Genomic DNA, 20681 nt, shown 5'->3' on the forward strand with positions numbered 1-20681 from the left:
GATGAAGATTGAGTTGAAAGAAAGCATATAAAGTGCTTACCTCGTTGCCTGTCGTAGAGATAGCGATCAGTAAGTGATGACTATGTTTTTATTGCCATTGTTATCCTTACTGTAAAGATAAGGTAGAAAGATTAAGTATCTAGACTGTTTGTCCAAGGTATTATTTAGGATTGGACCTGAGGTCTGATTGGTGCTTTGTGGTTCCTTATCTTTTGTTATTTTGATCTCAGTTTCCACATTTGTTATTTAGAAATATATTTTTATTTATATTTTTTATAGAAACATTCTTCTGAGCTCCCAGATATGTGACCTGATAACTTAGAACCCTGAGTGGGTTCTAAGTTAACCTTCTTTTCCTCTTATTTTCCCCAAGTCATTCCATCCCACACAGAACACTCGATATTCTTGAATGGTCCTGTTTTCCCACATTTTTTTGGAGTGAGAGCCATGACTTCTGATTGACATGGCTTCAAAGAGTGTTCACTATCTCATATGATTCACCTGCTGCTTAAGTCTCGTGTGCAACCCTGTTGTCTACCAACAGATATTCCTGCCTCATTTGGTAGCACCTGCTTGGAAGTCAAAGGGGAAGTGATACCTGTGCCTTGTAATAGGCTGGCCATGAACCAAGAGGAAAGTGAGCTGGAAATGAGAGCCATAGAAATTTTTTTTTTTTTTTTTTTTTTTGCGGTATGCAGGCCCCTCACTGTTGTGGCCTCTCCCGTTGCAGAGCACAGGCTCCAGACGCGCAGGCTTAGCGGCCATGACTCACGGGCCCAGCCACTTCGCAGCATGTGGGATCTTCCCGGACTGGGGCACGAACCCTTGTCCCCTGCATCGGCAGGCAGACTCTCAACCACTGCGCCACCAGGGAAGCCCGAGCCATAGGAATTTGGGTAAGTATTTTGTTTTTGTTTTTTTGGCCGCGGGGCACGGCTTGTGGGATCTTAGTTCCCTGACCAGGGATTGAACCTGGGCCCATAGCAGTGAAAGCGTGGAGTCCTAACCACTGCACCGCCACACCAGGGAATTCCCTTGGGTAAGTTTTGGACACAGGCTTTTGCTAGTTTCTGTGGCCATACATGGATAACTTAGTTTAATTTAGCTTCAGTGTTAGGCTTGCACCTGTGTTGTCGTGTGTGAGAAAAACACTGACCTTCAAATAGTGAGAATCCTAGCCTTAGATCAGTTATGGAATTTCTGTATGACCCTGGGAAAGTCCTTTCTCCACTCTGGGTTCAAGTTACACATCTGTAAAATGAAACAATTGTTTGAGATTTCTTCCATCTCTGAATTGAGGTTCATTAACATATGCCTCTTTTTTAGGAGCAGTAGGAGATGAGTTCAAGTTTTCCCCAGTGTTACTGAAACTGACAGGTCATCATGCTTCAGTTTCTGGCCAGAATCTTTCTTCTGCAGCCCCTGTTGGCTATCAGCCCTAATCCCTCCCTCCAGCGCTGTCTGGTTAACTGCATTTTCTCTCTTCCCTAGCATGTCCTCAGAATCCTTCCGGCAGAGTGAGTGCAGGAGCTGCAAAGAACATCTAAAGGGTCCAAGAGAAGTTCTTGATCTGAGCACTTCCTGTCTCAATATTTATTGTCTACCAAACACAGTTAATCCGCCCCATCTTGCAGAGTGACAGAGGAGACCTGACACCTGCTCATTTTGCTTTTACTGAGTGGGTCTCCCTGGAGACAGGTGGTAGATTGTACCTAATGATGACTGTGAGGTCTCCTGGTATGAAGAAAACACACACACACAAACACAAACACACACACATTCTAGCTTCAAAGCCCAGACCAAGCTGGTAACAATGGGTTCTGTCTCTAATTAGATGGTCAAGAACATGCTCCAGTCAGTCCTTGAATCCACAGAATCAAACCAGCGTCTCATCGTGGGGAGCGTCATTAGTATGAGCGTCATCGACATCATCATTACCATCATCATCACCATCACGCTAGTGGAAACACAGTTCTGTCCAACAAATAATAATTGAGCCTTGACTCTGTTCTGGACACTGGAATACATGCCGGGGGAGAGAGAGGTAAGAAAGAGAGAAACAATAATCAAGTCAACAATTCAGTAAACGAGAACAGGCTGTGATAAGTGATGTGAAGGCAGTAACCAGGTGGACGTGCTGGAGGGTGCCTGGGATTGCAGGAGAGGAGGAGGGCTGCACTTCAGCTTGGATGGTCAGAGAAGGCTTCTCCGAGGAGGCGGTGTATGAGCGGAGATCCCTGCAGGTTGCTGGGGAGGACAGAGGTGTGGCTGGTACTGAAGGTCAGTTGGGTGGAGGGACAGAAGCAGAGCACGGGGAGTAGAGAGCAAGGGGTAAAGTGATCGGAGGTGGAGTTGCAGAGGTGGGCATGCTGGGCCTTGAGGACCACTGGAAGATTTTAAGCAGGGGAGTGAGATGATCTCTGATCTTAGAGGGCTACTCCGGCTGCTTCGTGAAAAATGGGTGGATTGGAGAGGTACCAGGACTTGTAAAGGCTCATCACCTCGGGCTCCTCCCCCTCCGTCCTGGCCCACAGGCCGTCAGTTGCCAAGTGTGTGCTGGAAGCACTCCGGGAACCGTGTGAGGGTTTGAATCCGTGTGGTGGCAGCAGAGAGAGCGAGAGAGAAGTGCTCAGATGCGGACCGTCATTTAAGAAGCGCTTATGGAGCTCCTACAGTGCGCCAGGCACTGTTGTAGGGATGAGGGATATGATGAAGAACAGGACAAAGCCCCCATCCTCTTGGAGCTTATATTCCAATGGGGACATAGTCAGCAAGCAAGTAGACCGACATAGAGTGTTATATTCAGTAGTATAAACTAGATAGTATATGTAGATAGCATAAATGCTTATGAAGACAACAACGCAGGATGAGGGATCACGAGTGACGGGGTGTTTGAGAGATAGAGTGGTGGTTGAAGATGAATTAGATGAAGTGGATGAGGGGAGGGAAAGGGAGGCTTGAAGGGTAAGTTGTAGGGTTTGGGCTTGAGCTCTAGGGTGTACGGTAGTGTCACTTACAAAGAAGGGGAGCATGGGGAATAAATAAGCGGGACATCAAGGGGTCTGCCTTGGTCTTACTGATCCTCTAGGGCAGCGCTCCCCAACCTTTTTGGCACCAGGGACCGGTTTCGTGGAAGACAGTTTTGCCATGGTTTGGGGCGGGGAGGGGGATGGTCCAGGCGGCAGATGAAGCTTTGCTCACTCAGCCGCCGCTCACCTCCGGTTCCTAACAGGCCTCGGACCTGTACTGGTCCTTGGCCCAGGGGTTGGGGACCCCTGCTCTAGGGCCATCCTCTCCTCAGATGCGGGACACAACGCATGCTTTGTTATAGCAGTCAGCTGGTTTCAGTAGTTGACGGTTTGCATCTTAGAGGCACCCACAGCTTGGGTGTCACATACTCCTGCCCTGCCCAGGAATGAGTCCTGTCAGGTATTTCCCTGTGGGAACAGAGAAGAGCCTCTCTCTGGAGCTCTGCCCTGCCCGCTGATCCCCACCCCCTGGCTCAGTAACCTCAGCTAGTCCAGATAGGAGCTCGTCGTCCTCCCACCCCCTCTTCTCTTGCCCGCTCACTTTCCTAAAGGCCCTGCCTCAGCTCATGGTACCAGCACCCACCCACTCGCCCAGCACAGAAAGTTGGGCGTCATCCTGGCCTCCTCTCGCCCCCTCACAGTCCACATCCAGCCAGTCACCCGGTCCTCTTGTTGTTATCCTCGCATCTACTCCTTCCTGTCTAACCTCACTGCTCTCGTCTGAGCACCAGCCTCTGCATCTGACATTTATACTCTTAAAGGTCCTTCCTGCCTCTTGGCTGACTTTATCCCATCTGGCCTCCTTACCGATGCCAGAGTGAGTTTTCTCAAAAGCAAACCAGACTGTATCATTTCCAGGGCTTAGAACCATGCCTCTCCCGCAGTATTGTCTTCAGGATAAAATCCCATCCTAGGACATAAGACCCATCGTGATTGGATGCTGGGAACCTCTTTAGCTGTATCTCTTGCCTCTCTGCACCCTTCATTATACGCTCTGATAAGACAAAACTGCTTATAGTAAACTGAGTACATGCTACTGCCCATTGCTGTTACCTCTTATGCATGTGTAAACCTCTCTCTTGAGTTCCCATTGAAAGCCTATTTATACTTTAAAACCCAACCCAGAAACCCCCTCCTCTGGAAAGACTTCCTTTCCTCTATGCTACTTCTGGTCCCTGTACATGCTTCTCTGTTTACCACTCATTGCATTATAACATAGCGGTCCATTTACTCACCTGTCTCCTTCAATACCAGATGAACTCTTTGAGGGCTAGGGTTGTGACTTATTCTGCTTGATATCCGCAAGTCTAGTATGGGGTCTGATCCAGGAAGTTGGCTCACAAATGATTAAATTGGATGAGTTTGGGTTCAAGTCCTTCAGATGCAACCTGGAAACTCATCCTTCTAGAAACTTCCAGAACCAATAATTACTGACAACAAAGGCAATTTAGTAGGAGTGAATCGTACTTTATGGGCATAACACTGAAGAGCGTAGCACCCGGGAACCATTGTGTATTTCCTAACACCATGTTTAATCAGGGACAGCTCTAATTATAGACGGACCTCTTCCTGGCCCTGGGACGCCTGCGCAAGTGTATTTATTTATAAAGGCTTTGACCATATTAGAGCAGAGTGCAATGGTTAAAAGCTAGACATCACAATCCAGCAGAACTAGGTCCTGATCTCTGATTGATTGTGAAGCTTTGGAGTGGTACTTTTTCCTCTCTGTGTCTTGGTTTCCTCATCTGTAAAATGAGGATAAAAATGGCTCCCATGCCTTCAGCCTTTGTGAAGACGAAATGACTTCCTGCATCTAAAGTGCTTGATACAGTCGCTGGCCATGACAGCTCTGGTGGTGACTCCTGCAGAGACAAAGCATTCACGCTGATATTCAAGCTGCCATTTAAATGTCTCTTCTGCTCTCACTACCGTATGCAAGCAGACTAGATTAGGGTGCCTGTTTGACATCTTAGAAAACTTTAGGACTTTTGTTCATAGCATTCATCGTGACACTGTTTGCGTCATATTTCGTCTGACTTCCTGACTCAGCTCAGAAAGATCCCAGAGGACAAGGACTGTGTTTTTTAATCCTTAACTCTTAGCACAGTTCCTGACACAGAGAAAGCTCTCATTGAATATTTGAATGACTGAGCAAGTCTTTCTTACTAGCATGCTATCTTGGCATGGGGTATTTGTGTGTGTGTGTGTGTGCGTGTGCGTGTATGTGTTTGGGGGGCTATTTGGTGAGGTTAGAAGTGAAAGCACTGATAGAAAGCCCATGGTGATGGAGAATGGGGGCAGATTCTGGTTAGGGAGCTCTGCATCAGTATAATTAGAGATTAAGAGCACATAAGGACAGGCCCCGGCATCACAGGATTTTTCAGGCTGTCACTGCCTTAGGCTGTGAGGCCAGTGTGTATAATAAAAATAGTTTGCACAGTTCTGCTTTGGAAATCAGGACTCTGACTGAGAGCTTAGCCAACTAGCCAGCAAGAATAGCTTTCTGGAGCTTGGAGCCTCATGAAAATTCCAAAACTGGGGAATAATAAAAAAAAATAGGTTTGTTTGCTGGCTTTGAAAAACTACATTAAAAAAAAAAGCAAAAAACCTTCTCAATATTCTCTTCATCTGCAATACAAATTATCAGACACTTCCTGTGCACCAGCCCACAGAAGAGAGGAAGAAGGAGCCAGGAATAAAGCAGGTGCTTCATAGGAAGTCATTGGCTAAGGCATGAAGAAGAGTAAGGAGTACGGTGTGGTCGCCAGACTAATGCTAATCTAAGCGTGGGGCACAGGTGAGTGCCGACACCAGCTGTTTGTGATTTGCTCCCCATTCGATAGGGAGCTTGCCACAGAATGTAATACATCAACGACATCACTAGGCACACTGTTTGCAGTTCAGCCGCTATTTTTTTCATAGCAAGATATGCTCCATGAAAGTAGCATTGTATTCTTCCCTGTTTTGGTGCAGTCCGTCACTGCCTTAGGCTTGGACCGGTAACAGATAGTTCTCTGACCAGCTGCTTTGAGCAGCACTGGTCTAGAGCATGGACTTCAAAATCAGTCAGACTCAGCTCTGCTGCTTAAGCGAGTCTCCTGAGCTGTCTGAGCTTTGGATTCCAAGTCTGCAAAATGGAGAGTCATTCATTCAAAACAAAGTTTGAGCACACACTGTATACTAGGCACTGTTCTGTGAGTTGAGGATATTGCAGTGACCCTGGCTGATAGGATTCCTGCTTTCATGGGGCCTACAGATAAAGAAGTGAGATAATTACAGCTTATGATAAGTGCTGTTAAGAAAGTCAACTGACTCTTTGATGTGTGTGTAACAGATTGGATGGTTAGGGAGGTTTAAGAAGGAATCAGCTGTGCGAAGAACTCAAGAAAGAGTACTCTAAGCAGAGGCGAGAGCAAGTGCAAAGGCTCTGAGGCATGCTGGGGGAAACAAGAAGATGGCCAGCGTGCCTGGAGTGGAATGAGGGAGGGGAGGTAGAGCATGGGGAGAGGTGAGGTCAGAGAGGATCCAGTTCATGCAAGGCTTAGTAGGGCACAGGGAAGAGTTTGGATTCCATTCTAGAAGCAATGTGATACCATTGGAGGGTTTTAAACCAGACAGAGTTTTTTTTCTGAACCATGTTAAAGAGTTTGGACTTTGTTCAAAGAACAACAGGGACCCACCAAAGATTTAAAAGCCTGAGAGTGTCAGGATTAGAAGCACATTTTATAAAGTTTACTTGGGTTGTGGTAAAGATAGCAGTTAGGTGGGACTAGAGGCAAAGAGACCAGGGCTTCCCCATTGGCGCAGCGGTTGGGAGTCCGCCTGCCGATGCAGGGGACGTGGGTTCGTGCCCTGGGCCAGGAAGATCCCACATGCTGTGGAGTGGCTGGGCCCGTGAGTCATGGCCGCTGAGCCTGCGCGTCTGGAGCCTGTGCTCTGCAATGGGAGAGGCCACAACAGTGAGAGGCCCGCGTGCCGCAAAAAAAAAAAAAAAAGAGACCAGCTAGGGGAAGACATTCTGGTAGTGGAATGAGTGAAGAAGTGTAAGAATGACCGAATTAACATCCTTAACTGGATCGCAAGCTTCCTTATGTCATGAGCCTCACCGCCTCTTGCTTTGGCTGTTCTGTGGCATGAACTTTAGGTCTTTGTGAAAGTCAGTTTTTAATTAACATTCAACTAGCTGAATTGACTAGCTAACATGAAATCAAACTAGATCCTCCATCCACTCTTCAGAAACTGACTGCTCGTGTACAGCGCTGGTCTTGTCCATGGTATAGAAGTCTATCTCCTTTACCTTGTTCTCCTCTCACCTCTCACTTCATACCCACTGATGCTCAAGTCTAGGTGAGCCTATTTCCAACAGCAACTGTACTAGAGGGATTTCCATCTGGAACCAAACAAATGCCTAAGCCCTATTTGGAATGCGTATTTCCACAGTCATCCAGCCAGTGTTGCACAAGGCAAACTGGCACTTGGTCAGCCTGCTTAAAAGAGCTCTTAGTGCTCTTACATGAGAGGCGGGCTGTTCATCACCAGAGATCTTGCTAGCCATCATGTTGGCAACAATGATGAGAGCTGTTTATTGAGCAACTACCAGGCACTGGGCTAAGGGATTTACGTTTATTCTCTGATTTTAAACCTCACAACAACCTTATATGATAGGTGTTCTTAACTAACTCTATTTTAATGAGAAAGGAACTGGGAATCAGAGAGGCTAGGTAGCTTATCTAATGTCATACAACTCATCGGATGCCTACCAGGATTTGAATGTAGTTCTTGCTGATTCCAAAGCCTTGTGTCATTTTAATAGTAAATTTTAATTTATTTTTTTATTTTAGTGACTCCTTATAATTTTTAAAGTTATTTATGCTCATTGTCACACATTCCAACAATTTGAGATTATATAAACTACTGAAAGTATTTGTTCTGGTTATCGATTGCTGTGTAACAAATCACTCCAAAGCTTAGTGGCTTCAAAACATTCATTTAATTATTACCTCACATGGTTCTGGGACCTGACTGGGCTCTCCTAGTTGTGTCTCTCTCACTGTCTGTCATCTGGTTGTGGTCGGATATCAGCCAGGGCTGGAGTCATCTTAAAGCGTTTCTTACCCTCAGGTCTGGCCCCTGAGGCTGACTGGGATCTCCCTGGGACTGTCTGCTGGAACACATACACTTGGCCTCTCGCTGTGGCCTGGACTCCCTCAAAGTGTGATAGGTGGGATCCAAAAGGAAACGGAAGGAAGTAGAAGCTGCTCATTTCTAAAGGCCTGGGCCAGAAATGGGCAAAGGGCCACTTCTGCTATTTTCTATGGATCAAGCCAAGATTGAGGGGAAGGAGACATTCCATGAACGTCAAAGAATTTGGAGGCCATATTTAAAAACTGCCACAGTCTGCTTCTGACCACAAATTATTTCTTTTCCTCTTTCAGCAAAATGAACTTGTTCCATCGCGAGACGCTCCCAAACTTCTCATGCCATCAGGTTCAGGCTTGAAGTCCAGGATCTCATCTTTGGTATCATTTCCAGGTATGACTGGAGGTGCCTTGAGTGTGGTTTCTTAGTTACAGCTCTTCAAGAATGAGTCTTTTTTTTTTTATGAATTAAAAAAAATTAATTAATTAATTAATTTATTTTTGGCTGCATTGGGTCTTCGCTGCTGCGCGCGGGCTTTCTCTAGTTGTGGCGAGCAGGTGCTACTCTTCGTTGCGGTGCACGGGCTTCTCATTGCAGTGGCTCCTCTTGTTGCGGAGCATGGGCTCTAGGTGCACAGGCTTCAGTAGTTGTGGCATGCAGGCTCAGTAGTTGTGGCTCACGGGCTTTGTTGCTCTGTGGCATGTGGGATCTTCCCAGACCAGGGCTCAAACCCGTGTCCCCTGCATTGGCAGGCGTATTCTTAACCACTGCACCACCGACCTGGGAAGCCCAAGAATGAGTCTTGATCTGAGTATCTGTGAAGTAAAAAGATAACTTATCTGCCTTCCATACCTAACATCCATCTGTGGGCTAGGCATCTGAATGCTGCAGTAAATGTATTGTGGGTTCCTTGATTAGGGTCCAGTTCTAGTCAATGTTTCTCTGCAGCTCTGCCTGTTACCCGCAAACTGGGTTTACCTCTTGGTGGATGTGGAAGCCAAATGACATAACCAAGTCAAAGAGTGGGAGAAGGAAGGATTTATTACTTGCAGTAAGCAAAGAGAACACCTGGGATCTTCCCCCAAACAAAACTGGGGAAGTTTTAAGCTAAGGGTATATACATATTCATGAAGGGGCTGGAGCAGAGAATTCAGCCTAGAATTGGGGCAAAGGTTGACAGAGCTTGAGTTGACTGAAGTCGTGAGGGTCAGGAAAGGTCAATATTATCATTCCTTAGGTTCTGAGCAGCCTGGGGTCTTAGCATGCAGTTAGCATCCTCCATCTGGGTGGGGGGCCTTAGTTCCTACCGAACTCAGAGCTCTGTATCAGAGTGTTATGTATCTCCTTCTCTTTTTGTTCAAACTGATTCTAAAAAAACTTTGAGGATTTTTATGATTTTTACTGGAGTTCCTTGCATGGGGAAAAAAACCATGACACAAATCTTTTTGGCTCCTGTAAGTCCTTTTCTACCTTGGATGCCTTTTCAAACCACTGTGGGACAGCGCCCTTAAGAATCTCAGAAATCCTGTTGTTTATGGAGATAGGAAGGCACACCCTTAAGCTCTTTAGAAGGATTTTGTCTGTTTGGAATGGTTGATGAAGTACCTTAAGCCTCTCTGAGCTCTTAACAAAAGATGCAATGCTCATCCTTTGCTGGAAAGCCATTTTAATTTGAGAATAGTTTGCCCTCTGGAGAAGCGGGGAGTGAGAAGTAGTTTTATTTTCAAACCCAGAAAACACTGGCTTTTACATAACCTCTGCGTTCTGCTTGAAAACCAAAAAAGTTCCTTTTTTTAGCTTCTCTCTCTTCTTTGTATTTTACTAGAGGCAGGTTGGTCAGATCATCATGTTTATGAGGTATGTTTCCTACTTTTTGGCATTACAGCAGACAACAGTGTCACCAAACTTTCTGAAACCGTGCACCTCAGATTGGGACCTGAACCCACACAGCCGAGACTTGAACCTGGCCAAAACCCACAGTCTTCCAACTGAGATCACACACCTGGTTTCAGGGCTTAATGAAGCTCAGGGTTTTTTTTGGGTTTTTTTTTTTTTTTTTTTTTGCGGTACGCAGGCCTCTCACTGTTGTGGCCTCTCCCGTTGTGGAGCACAGGCTCCGGACGCGCAGGCTCAGCGGCCATGGCTCACGGCCCCAGCCGCTCCGCGGCATGTGGGATCTTCCTGGACCGGGGCACGAACCTGTGTCCCCTGTATCGGCAGGCGGGCTCTCAACCGCTGCACCACCAGGGAAGCCCGAAGCTCAGGTTCTTGATGTCTCATTGTAGAAAGAATTTAGTGAGAGACAAAGTGATAGGTAAGAAATGGATTTATTTAGAGAGAAACATACTCCACAGACAGAGTATGGGCCACCTCAGAAGGCGAGAGCGGCCTTGGGAGAAACACACGCCACAGACAGAGTGTGGGCCACCTCAGAAGGTGAGAAAGGCAGCAGGGTATGGGGGTTGTCAGTTTTTATAGTGGTGGGTAATTTCATAGGCTAATGAGTGGGAGGAGCATTCCAGCTATTTCAGGAAGGGGCGGGGATTTCCAGGAATTGGGCCACCGCCCACTTTTTGATCCTTATGGTTGATCTTGGAACTGTCATGGCGCCTGTGGGTGTGTCATTTAGCTTGCTGATGTGAGCATATACTGAAGCTCAAGGTCTAGTGGAAGTCGACTTGTCCACCATCTTGCACCCATTTGGTTCTAATCAGTTTATATCATATCCTCGGGCTATGTCTTTCTTTCAAAGCTTGTGCCCTGCCTCCCTCCCTCCTGTTTCATTTCCCGCCCCCCCCCCACAAGGGTCCCCTTTTGCTCATGGTCCTCAGGCTTGACAAGGCTCATTTAGCCAGTTCTCTGTCAGAGTCTCTCACGAAGTTGCAGTCGTCTGGCTGCGGCCAGAGTCATCTTGAAGAATGGCCCAGGCTACACCCATCTAATCCCTCCTCTGGGAATTATCACTGGGGTATTGACAGAGGAAGCCAGTTAACTAAGGGCAGCCAAGCCGAGAGACATGGGGACTTTTAGAGTCAAAGTGGGGCTGAGCGTAGTATACTACTAGACTATATGCAAGACGGTTGAGAAGAAAGTCATGTTTTGGGAGAGAAAACAGAGGTAGAGATGACAGAGAGCACTGGGCACTCTGATTCCTGGTGGCTTTCTAAGCCCATATGTTCTGTCTGGGCTTTGTTTCCATAATACCTTTGCATTCTCACCATAAACTTCCATTTTGACTTGATTCTGAAACAGGAGGGAAGGAGGCAGTCCACAACCTTTGAAAGAATGACATAGCCCGAGGACAATGTTTCCACATGTTGCCAAAAGGGCCCCAGGCGGGTAGGGGTGGGCAAAATCGATCCCAGTTGCAAATCCTCACTTTAGATAAAAAGCAGACATTTTTGCATAAAACTACAGACCCCAACGTTGACCTCTGCATCTGACTTCCCAATCCATCTGACTCCTTTCCCCTGGGTTTTTGCCTCCAAAACTAAATGGCATCAGGAGGAAGTAGGTACCAATGCCAATTTTGTAATGTTGACACTGAAGAAAGGAAAATCTGCATAGCCCCCTCCTCCCTTCCTCCCAGTCCTGCCTGTTTAATTACCTCCAGTGATTTCAGCATTAACTAGGTCTGCTGATCCACCCTGCTGTGAAGAACAACAGTCTTGACCAGATCTGATAGTGGAGAGAAATGGGAACCTTTCCCTAGTACCTTTCATGTGGGTCCCAGCTTGGGTTGAGGGTCATGGCTTTGGTGGGTCATAGTTGGAACACATTTGGCATTGGCATTGGCATTGTCTGAGGGTGCGGAAGGGATTCCGTTTCCACCAGTTGCTCTACAGTATCACAGTGGGTCATGGGCATAGAAGTCTGATTAGTGTAGAAACTGAATTTGCATGGCAAGAATATGATTTATCCATAGAACTATAAAAGTACCTTAGTTTTCCAAAAAGTCCTTTGTTTATACTTTATATAAGTTTGAGAAAGAATGAGTTGTCCTTGTTAAATATTATGGTGATGATGATAATGATTTCATCTGGGGTAGTGGCTTTCTCCTGGCCCTCTGCTATCAGAGCCTGTGGGGCAGGACGGGCCTGGCTCTCTGATCCTCTGTCTTACTACTTTTTTGTTTTTGGCTGCATTGGATCTTCATTGCTGCACGCGAGCTTTCTCTACTTGTGGTGAGCAGGGGCTACTCTTCGTTGCGGTGTGTGAGATTCTCATTGCGGTGGCTTCTCCTGTCGCGGAGCATGGGCTCTAGGTGCGCGGACTTCAGTAGTTGCAGCATGTGGGCTCAGTAATTGCAGCATGCAGGCCCTAGAGCGCGCAAGCTTCAGTAGTTGCGGTGCGTGGGCTCAGTAGTTGTGGCTCTCAGGCTGTAGCGCACAGGCTCAGTAGCTGTGGTGCGTGGGCTTAGTTGCCCTGCGGCATGTGGGATCTTCCCAGACCAGGGATCGAACCTGTGTCCCCTGCATTGGCAGGCAGATTCTTAACCACTGTGCTACCAGGGAAGTCCTGTCTTACTACTTTCTCTCTTGCTCATTTACCCGCCTTCTGCTGTTCTTTGACTACCAAGCTCCTACAAGGCCTTTTTTTTGTTTTTAATTGAAATATAGAATATAGTTGATTTACAACGTTGTATTAGTTTCAGGTATACAGCAAAGTGAGAGATTGGTTCAAGATGGCGGAGTAGGACGTGTGCTCACTCCCTCTTGCGAGAGCACTGGAAACACAAGGAACTGCTGAACAATCATTGACAGGAAGACACTGGAACTCACCAAAAAAGATACCCCACATCCAAAGACAAAGGAGAAGCCACAGTGAGACGGTAGGAGGGGTGCAGTCACAATCAAATTAAATCCCATAACTGCTGGGTGGGTGACTCACAAACTGGAGAACATTTATACCACAGAAGTCCACCCACTGGAGTAAAGGTTCTGAGACTCATCAGGCTTCCCAACCTGGGGGTCCGGCAATGGGAGGAGGAATTCCTAGAGAATCAGACTTTGAAGATGAGAGGGATTTGATTGCAGGACTTCGACAGGACTGGAGCAAAAAGAGACTCCACTCTTGGAGGGCACACACAAAGTAGTGTGTATGTAGGGACCCTGGGTAAGGAGCAGCGACCCCGTAGGAGACTGTCCAGACCTACCTGCTAGTGTTGGAGGGTCTCCTGCAGAGGTGGGGTGTGGCTGTGGCTCATCGTGGGGACAAGGACACTGGCAGCAGAAGTTCTGGGAAGTACTCCTTGGCGTGAGCCCTCCCAGAGTCTGCCATTAGCCCCACCAAAGAGGGGTAGGCTCCAGTGCTGGGTCACCTCAGGCCAAACAACCAACAGGGAGGGAACCCAGCCCACCCATCAGCAGACAAGCAGATTAAAGTTTTACTGAGCTCTGCCCACCAGAGCAACACCCAGCTCTACCCACCACTAGTCCCTCCCATCAGGAAGCTTGCACAAGCCTTTTAGATAACCTCATCCACGAGAGAGCAGACAGCAGAAGCAAGAAGAACTACAATTCTGCAGCCTGTGGAGGGAAAACCACATTCACAGAAAGACAGACAAAATGAAAAGGCAGAGGACTTTGTACTAGATGAAGGAACAAGATAAAACCCCAGAGAAACAACTGAATGAAGTGGAGATAGGCAGCCTTCCAGAAAAAGAATTCAGAATAATGATAGTGAAGATGATCCAGGACCTCTGAAAAAGAATGGAGGCAAAGATCAAGAAGATGCAAGAAATGTTTAACAAAGGCCTAGAAGAATTAAAGAACAAACAGAGATAAACAATACAATAACTGAAATGAAAAATACACTAAAAGGAATCAATAGCAGAATAACTGAGGCAGAGAAACGGATAAGTGACCTGGAAGACAGAATGGTGGAATTCACTGCCATGGAACAGAATAAAGAAAAAAGAATGAAAAGAAATGAAGACAGGTTAAGAGACCTCTGGGACAATATTAAACACCACAACATTCGCATTATAGGGGTCCCAGAAGGAGAAGAGAGAGAGAAAGGACCAGAGAAAATATTTGAAGAGATTATAGTCGAAAACTTCCCTAACATGGGAAAGGCAAGAGCCACCCAAGTCCAGGAAGCGCAGAGAGTCCCAGGCAGGATAAACCCGAGGAGAAACATGCCTAGACACATAATAATCAAATTGACAAAAATTAAAGACAAAGAAAAATTATTGAAAGCAGCAAGGGAAAAACGACAAATAACATACAAGGGAACTCCCATAAGGTTAACAGCTGATTTCTCAGCAGAAACTCTACAAGCCAGAAGGGAGTGGCATGATATATTTAAAGTGATGAAAGGGAAGAACCTACAACCAAGATTACTCTACCTGGCAAGGATCTCATTCAGATTCGATGGAGAAATCAAAAGCTTTACAGACAAGCAAAAGCTAAGAGGATTCAGCACCACCAAACCAGCTCTACAACAAATGCTAAAGGAACTTCTCTAAATGGGAAACACAAGAGAAGAAAAGGACCTACAAAAACAAACCCATAACAATTAAGAAAATGGTAATAGAAACATACATATCAATAATTACCTTAAATGTGAATGGATTAAATGCTCCAACCAAAAGACACAGGCTCGCTGAATGAATACAAAAATAAGACCCATATATATACTGTCTACAAGAGACCCACTTCAGACCTAGGGACACATACAGACTGAAAGTGAGGGGATGGAAAAAGATATTCCATGCAAATGGAAATCAAAAGAAAGCTGGAGTAGCAATACTCATATAGATAAAATAGACTTTAAAATAAAGACTGTTACAAGAGAGAAGGAAGGACACTACATAATGATCAAGGGATCAATCCAAGAAGAAGATATAACAATTATAAATATATATGCACCCAACATAGGAGCACCTCAATACATAAGGCAACTGCTAACAGCTATAAGAGAGGAAATTGACAGTAACACAATAACAGTGGGGGACTTTAACACCTCACTTACACCAATGGACAGACCATCCAAAGAAAAAATTAATAAGGAAACACAAGCTTTAAACGACAGAATAGAACAGATAGATTTAATTGATATTTATAGGACATTCCATCCAAAAACAGCAGATTACACTTTCTTCTCAAGTGCACATGGAACATTCTCCAGGATAGATCACATCTTGGGTCGCAAATCAAGCCTCAGTAAATTTAAGAAAATTGAACTCATATTAGGCATCTTTTCTGACCACAACGCTATGAGATTAGAAATCAACTACAGGGAAAAAAACGTAAAAAACACAAACAAATGGAAGCTAAACAATACGTTATTAAATAACCAAGAGATCACTGAAGAACTCAAAGAGGAAATCAAAAAATACCTAGAGACAAATGACAATGAAAACACGATGATCCAAAACCTATGGGATGCAGCAAAAAGAGTTCTAAGAGGGAAGTTTATAGCAATACAAGCCTACCTCGAGAAACAAAAATCTCAAACAATCTAACCTTACACCTAAAGGAACTAGAGAAAGAAGAACAAACAAAACCCAAAGTTAGTAGAAGGAAAGAAATCATAAAGATCAGAGCAGAAATAAATGAAATAGAAACAAAGAAAACAGTAGCAAAGATCAATAAAACTAAAAGCTGGTTCTTTGAGAAGATCAACAAAATTGATAAACCATTAGCCAGACTCATCAAGAAAAAGAGGGAGAGGACTCAAATCAATAGAATTAGAAATGAAAAAGGAAAAGTTACAACAGACACTGCAGAAATACAAAGCATCCTAAGAGACTACTACAAGCAACTCTATGCCAATAAAATGGACAACCTGGAAGAAATGGACAAATTCTTAGAAAGGTATAAGCTTCCAAGACTGAACCAGGAAGAAAGAGAAAATATGAACAGACCAATCACAATTAATGAAATTGAAACTGTGTTTAAAAATCTTCCAACAGGGCTTCCCTGGTGGTGCAGTGGTTGAGAGTCCGCCTGCCGATGCAGGGGACACGGGTTCGTGCCTTGGTCCGGGAAGATCCCACATGCTGTGGAGCGGCTGGGCCCGTCAGCCATGGCCGCTGAGCCTGCGCGTCTGGAGCCTGTGCTCCGCAACGGGAAGAGGCCACAACAGTGAGAGGCCTGCATACCACAAAAAAAAAAAAAAAAAAAATCTTCCAACAAACAAAAGTCCAGGCCCAGATGGCTCCACAGGTGAATTCTATTAAACATTTAGAGCAGAGCTAACACTCATCCTTCTCAAACTCTTCCAAAAAACTGCAGAGGAAGGAACACTCCCAGACTCATTCAATGAGGCCGCCATCACCCTGATACCAAAACCAGACAAAGATACTACAAAAAAAGAAAATTACAGACCGATATCACTGATGAATATAGATACAAAAATCCTCAACCAAATACCAGCAAACAGAATCCAACAATACATTAAAAGGATCATACACCATGATCAAGTGGGATTTATCCCAGGGATGCAAGGATTCTTCAATATACGCAAATCAATCGATGTGATACACCATATTAACAAATTGAAGGAGAAAAACTATATGATCATCTCAATAGATGCAGAGAAAGCTTTTGACAAAATTCAACACCCATTTATGATAAAAACTCTCCAGAAAGTGGGCATAGAGGGAGCCTGCCTCAACATAATAAAGGCCATATACAGCAAAGCATATATATATAATAAATATGAATATATATATGATTCTTTTCCCATGTAGGTTATTACAAAATATTGAGTATAGGTTTCTGTGCTATACAGTAGGTCTTTGTTGTTTGTTTATTTTTAAATTTCTTTTTTTATTGAATACAGTGGATTTATAATGTATTAATTTCTGTTGTACAGCAGGCTAACTCAGTTATACACATATATACATTCTTTTTTAAAATATTTATTTATTTATTTGGCTGCGCCCAGTCTTAGTTGCGGCATGCAGGATCTTTAGTTGTGGCATGCAGGCTCTTCACTGAGGCATGTGGGATCTAGTTCCCTGACCGGGGATTGAACCCGAGCCCCACCCCCCACCGCTCACATTGGCAGCATGGAGTATTAGCCACTGGACCACCAGGGAAGTGCCTATATATTCTTTTTTATATTCTTTTCCATTATGGTTTATCTCAGGATATTGAATATAGTTCCCTGTGCTATACTGTAGGACCTTGTTGTTTTCCTTCAGGGCCTTTGCATTTGATGTTCCCTTTTCCTAGAACATGCTCTATTTTAGCTCGAGCCGTCATAAAATACCACAGTCTGGGTAGCTTAAACAGAAAGTTATGTCTCACAAGTCTGGAGACTGAGAAGTCCAAGTTAAGCTGCTGACAAGGTAGGTTTCATTCTGAGGCCTCTTCTCTGGGCTTGTAGGTGGCCTCCATCTCACTGTGTGCTCACGTGGGCTTTCCTCCAAGCGTGTGTACAGAGGGGCAGGGAGAGCAAGCTCTCTGGTGTTTCTTCTTACAAGGACACTAATCCTATTGGATCAGAGCCCCATCCTTATGATCTCATTTCACCTTCGTTGCTTCCCTAGTGGCCTTATTTCCAAATACAGCCACACTAGGGGTTAGGGCTTCAATCTGGATTTTGGGGGGATGCAAACATTTAGTCCATAACACTCCTCCATTGGCTTTGTCCCTACCTTGATTTAGCTCTTGGCTCTCTATGACATATCTTCCCCCCTTTTCCCTGTCACTTTCTGTCCTTCTCTTTGTTTTTCTTCCTAGAACGTAGCACTACCTAAATGATTTTACATTTAAAAGAATTGTGTTTCTTGTCTGTCCCTACTTCATAGATTTGTTCAGGATTAAGTGAGCTAGCTTTAATAAGGTATTCACTCAACAAATGTTTATTGAGTGTCTATAATGTGCAAGGTCTTGAACTAGGTTCTAGGGTTGCAGTGGTCAAGAAAAGCACACACACACTCCTGCCTTCAAGTTGCTTACAGTCTGGTAGGAACATTTATGGAATACTTACTATGTACCAGGTATGGTGCTAAGAGTTTTGCTTAGATGATTTTGTTTGATCATCATAAAAATCCCATGACATAGGTCCTATTGTTGCGTTGATTTTATGGAAGGGACAACTGAGGTCCTCAATGGATGAGCTACTTTTTCAGGGTCAATTCAGCTGGTTGGAGCCGGGTTTTGCAATCTGACACCATAGCTGATGCTCTTGACCACGTGTTAAACTGTACGTGGAAGGCTCAGTGGAGCACAGAGCATGTTCAAGGGGATGAACAAAGTCGTGTTTGGCTGTAACCTCAGTGTTGGAAAGAATTCAATACCGATTATTCCCAGTAACCATCAGAATAACCCACAGGTGCACTTCACTGTAAACAAATTTGGATATAAAAACTTGCATATATGAGATTGATATTCTGAGGCATTATCAAGAATGTTATAAAAAGCATTGCCATGGGATTCCTTTCCTTTAGAGTGTGTGATTGAAAACACAATGGGGACTTTGGAGGCAGACAGACCTGGGTTCAAACCCTTGCTCGGTCACTTATTGCCCTTGGAAGCTTGGGTAGGTTCTGAGACTCAGTTTTCTTATCTGTAAAATGGGGATAATATGTACTTCCTAGAGTTTTAAAATATTCCTGCAAATAGAGGATACTTAATAAATGGTAGCTAGTTTTTATTATAGTATCTTTTTCACAGTGCATTTAAACGCTAACTTGATTTTTTTTAAAGGTTACTAACCTGTACAGAAGCATCTGTATTATATAAAGTGAGTGGTGTAAACTGATTGGTTGGAAACTGATCCTTCTCCATCAGTTTCCCTGAGCACCTTGAAATAATTCTATTAGTCCCCAATTCCTTTTCCCCTGAAAGGAGGGTCTTTGGGACTAGCAGTTCTCCAAGGTTCTGGGAGGTCAACGGAATCAGGTCCCTTGGCATACCATGTGTCTCCTTTCTCTTTGCCTCTGGTTTCAACAGGATGGAGTCTCGGTCAGTGTCGATGGGTTGGGGAAGGAAGAAGTAAGAAGAGATAAAAAGGAAAAGTTTGAACTTGAACCCGAGTCATACCCATCTCTCATTGGAATCCCAGAAACCATCTTCCTCCTTTGGACAGGACAAAAAGACTTAGAATCTCACCGTCATTGGGCTTGTCAGACCACATGGGACTGCATAGTACCATGCTTTTGGCTGTGAGTGTTTGGAAGGCATGTGTGGGTTTTGCCTGCCCAACATCTATTCTCATTTCTTATAAAAATAACTTGACTTTTTTTCCTTTGAGAAACTAACCTTCTCCTGGCCTCAGTCCCTCTTCCAGGTCCAGGTAGGTGTGTAGGCAGGCCTGGCAATCAACATGTCTCATTCCTCTGACCACAATGGTTGGTTTAAGGATGACAATATGATCCAAATCTGGGCCAGCAGGTCTCAATTTTGATGCGTTTATTGGCCTTCTTTTCCCCCAGGGATGGTAAGCTCTGGGGATGTAAGCCTGCTCCTGCCTCAACCCTCTAGAGAGAGCTTACTGCAGAGTGGAGCCAATGTGATGGGAGACCCCCATGCTCATAATGTCGTTTGAGTTCCTCCCTGTCAGGCTTGGATTTTCAGGTACTTGAGCCAATAAATCCAGTGTCTCCTTTTTTTTTTTTTTTTAATTGGCTGTCTTGGGTCTTCGTTGCGGTGCGCGTGCTTCTCATTGCGGTGGCTTCTCTTGTTGCGGAGCATGGACTCTAGGCACGCGGGCTCAGTAGTTGTGGCTCGTGGGCTCTAGAGTACAGGCTCAGTAGTTGTGGTACATGGGCTTAGTTGCTCCGCGGCATGTGGGATCTTCCCGGACCAGGGCTCGAACCCGTGTCCGCTGCATTGGCAGGCGGATTCTTAACCACTGCGCCACCAAGGAAGCCCCATTTTTTTTTTTTTTCTTAAATCAGGTTGACTTGGGTTTTTGACACTTGGAATCAAGAGAGTCCTGAGTCATGGATCTGACTTTGTTGGGCTGGAGTGAGTGGAAGAGGCACCCAGGATGTGAGGGGGTCTGGAAGCCATGCCCTAGCAGAAGCTCTTAGGGAGACCAGCAGTGTTCGTCCCCATCTGGAGGGGCTGTCTCTGGGCTGCTTGTCTTATCTCATCTGGTTAGGTGTGTTCTCAGGGCAGAACTAGACCAAAGAGAGGTGGTTATGGAGGAACAGATGGTGAGGACATGATTTCCAATTTGCTGGAGAAATATAGTTGTAAATTCCTAGTATAGAAATGAGAGCCTTGGGGCTTCCCTGGTGGCGCAGTGGTTGAGAGTCCACCTGCCGATGCAGGGGACACGGGTTCGTGCCCCGGTCCGGGAAGATCCCTCATGCCGCGGAGTGACTGGGCCCGTGAGCCGTGGCCGCTGAGCCTGCGCGTCCGGAGCCTGTGCTCCACAACGGGAGAGGCCACAACAGTGAGAGGCCCGCGTACCGCAAAAAAAAAAAAAAAAAAAAAAAATGAGAGCCTTGTCACTAGAGCTGTGTGATTCCAGGAGGCTGGACTGACCCTGCCAGTAATGTTAAGCGGGTTTGGGGGGGTGGGGAACAGATTTGGACTGAATTTGAGT

General features: G+C 45.3%; 1 long non-coding RNA gene across 2 annotated transcripts; it reads left to right on the plus strand.

Moving 5' to 3' along the window:
• The first annotated feature begins 737 nt into the window (after positions 1 to 737).
• On the plus strand, positions 738 to 20380 carry LOC115838784 (uncharacterized). 2 transcript variants are annotated; one of them, XR_004033772.2, is made up of 5 exons: positions 738 to 896; positions 1835 to 2044; positions 8465 to 8561; positions 12817 to 12999; positions 19079 to 20380. It is a non-coding gene; the product is annotated as an uncharacterized lncRNA (long non-coding RNA). The 2 variants fall into 2 exon arrangements; XR_009563320.1 differs by lacking the exon at positions 12817 to 12999.
• Positions 20381 to 20681: the final 301 nt, after the last annotated feature.

Source organism: Globicephala melas, chromosome 3, assembly GCF_963455315.2.
Source record: "Globicephala melas chromosome 3, mGloMel1.2, whole genome shotgun sequence".
NCBI classification, from domain to species: Eukaryota; Metazoa; Chordata; class Mammalia; order Artiodactyla; family Delphinidae; genus Globicephala; species Globicephala melas.